Source organism: Aplysia californica, unplaced genomic scaffold, assembly GCF_000002075.1.
Source record: "Aplysia californica isolate F4 #8 unplaced genomic scaffold, AplCal3.0 scaffold00274, whole genome shotgun sequence".
Taxonomy (NCBI): domain Eukaryota; kingdom Metazoa; phylum Mollusca; class Gastropoda; order Aplysiida; family Aplysiidae; genus Aplysia; species Aplysia californica.
Genome location: NW_004797544.1, coordinates 635,202 through 637,886, shown reverse-complemented (window position 1 = coordinate 637,886; position 2,685 = coordinate 635,202). Strand labels below are relative to the sequence as shown.

The 2,685-nt window shown below is 34.9% G+C and overlaps 1 protein-coding gene across 2 annotated transcripts in view; it reads right to left on the bottom strand.

Annotated features, from left to right (window-relative positions):
- Positions 1-2,685, bottom strand: part of LOC101852772 (tubby-related protein 3) — a 117,874-nt gene that overhangs the window by 111,686 nt on the left and 3,503 nt on the right. For both annotated transcript variants that reach the window (XM_013084136.2, XM_005101215.3), the window contains exon 2: positions 1,212-1,384. The gene's annotated coding sequence lies outside the window, so the exon portion shown is untranslated. The remainder of the gene's footprint in view (positions 1-1,211; positions 1,385-2,685) is intronic.

Here is a 2,685-nt window from a genome sequence, read left to right as displayed (position 1 = left end):
AGATAGATAGATAGATAGATAGATAGATAGATAGATAGATAGATAGATAGATAGACAGACAGATAGATAGATAGATAGATAGATAGACAGATACTACTCGTACAACGCCACAAAGCAGACAGACGGGAGGACTACGAGAACGAGACAGACACACAATGAGACAGACAGACAGACAGACACACAGTGTATAAATGAAATGAAATTATCACAGGTGGACAACAGATAAAAAAGACAACAAAACAGTTACCATTTTCAAGGAGGAAGAAAAACACAAGGGATGAAAACCATAACTTGCAATTTATCTCTTATAACAACTATATATTGAACAAGCATACATTCCCGAACTTGAGCTCATTCACGTACAGGATACAAGCACTGACTTAAACAAGTTTTTACTTTATAGTGGTATAACATATTATTCATTCACACAAAAGATAGTAATAGTCACCATTGAGAAAAATAATAAAGGATTTATATATAAGAAAAGTCTAGCAGCCAAATAATAAAAATAATTCCTTTATAAGACACAACAAGAAAGCTTTTATTTTTAGTTATGTTAAAAAATATTTGACAAAATAAAACTCTGCACTCATATTAATTCCAAATACATTTACAGTTATATTCAAATTTTTCCCAGTTATCTTCTAAATAAATTAATATAGACTGAATTTAATATTAATGACGTTTTTTAAATAATACATTAAATCATTTTCCACGTCTACTTTCCTGCAGTCAGTTACAAATAATAATTTTTTCTATATTACAATCTTTTTTATAAGTAAAAACCTTTGAGCATCATATCTTTCTCCTTTAGCAACACTTCGAAAGAAGATATTTTACTCACAAGACTTTATGTTGACATAAATATTCAATACCTTTAGAATGTCAAATTATATCATTTTTCCCCAAAACAGAAAATATGGAAACTTAAGTACACATTATAACGATTTTATAAACAGCAGACATATATCACACGAAAAAAGTTGAATAACAGACATTGTTATCAAATTCAATTGCTAGATATAGTAAAATATTGAAATTACTTAAAAGACAATGATAAAAGTGATAGATAAAATGAAAGAAGAATATTACATATAGCCTAATGCATAAACTAGATTTCTCTTATAAACTACACAATGGAAAGCACTGTAGACTACTGTACATAAATCTTGAATTGGTATGAAAGTACAAGCATCTAGCACTGAACTCACTTGCTTCTGGAGAATGAAGAGACGGAGATTGGCCCTGTTGAACTCAGAGCTACAAAATGGGATGGCTTGGTACAGCCACCCAGCCAACCAGCCAACCAGCCAACCAGCTGGCAAATGTTGTTTCAGCTTGCCTTTGACTTGAATTTGAAACTTGCCACTGTTACTACCTGACTCTGCAGAATGAAAAGTAATTCAAGTAGCTATAAATATTAATTATGAAAGACTCTGTCATTTGACAAAAGCTGTCTATATTGAAATACACACACATACAATAAAAACAAACAAACCAACACACATTCTCTTAAACTTCAGTTGAACTGCTGTACACACACATGATAAAAAATCATAACATAAAATTTTTAACTTGCAGTCCATGCCTTTAAGTTTTGAACATAATTTTTCCCTCGAAATGATCAAACTCATTCAGTCTTCAAATTTTATAAAACACTCAAAAGCTATGAGAGACAATTGTGATAATTAAAAACACCAAGCCTACTTGTGAGGGGAACATAACAGTATCATTCTTCTTTCCCATTTACCAAAAATACCACACTTGTCTTTTTGTATGCATTATATCTCAGTGAACCTGTTTAGAGTAGTTGAGTTGTAGTACTTGTATATAGCTTACGGCTTACACTTTAAGAACGTATTGTGCAACCCGGCTGGTGAAAAGGAGGTTAATCGAGATTTGCTCGGAGCACGAGGGTCTTGTGCAGGGGAAGCTCACGAGGGTTGTATATAGTCGGTCACTCATGGCCTGTCAGTAACAGTCAGACAAGAGAGAGAGAGAGAAAAGGAAGGGACAGAACCAAAGTCTACTCACTTTACGGAAAATCAACCAGGCACTACTCTTGTTCTAACGAATAAAAGGTATCCAGCACCAAAGGTAGAAGTTCGTATTTATTCCTTCGAAATATTAGTTTGAATATTTGGTAGTGCTGTGTTCCGTTACATGTATAATTGCAATGGACACATAGGCTACTACATTCAACTTGACACCTGCTCACTGTAAGACTTCACACCTACAGTACTGTACGTGGACATCTAGCACAGGAAGAACAGGGCAAAATAAGAGGATCATTATTTGCATGCATAGTTGCTTATTTGTTCTTTGTAGCTAACGGATATTAAAGAATACTGATTCTTTTTTTCTGTTGGTAAGTTTTTTACGGCACTCGCAACTGCATAAGGTCACAGGAGAGCTTGGGACACATTAAACATTTTCAGTTTGGTAGGAAATTTTGAATTTTGCCCGAGTGGCAAGCCTACTCTTATTGGTTTTTGGACCACCACAGGGTCTTTAATGTGCGCAACCTGCACATGGGACTCCCAAGATTTTCCAAGAAGGCAAGGTGTTAGATCTTATCTACCTGGGGTGCCGCTGAAAGGCAGCAGTAAGAAGGAGCCAGGAGTAACAATTAAAAAGTTGCAGAAAAAGTCTGGATTGAGCCCAGGGCAAGGCATGGGGGGGGGG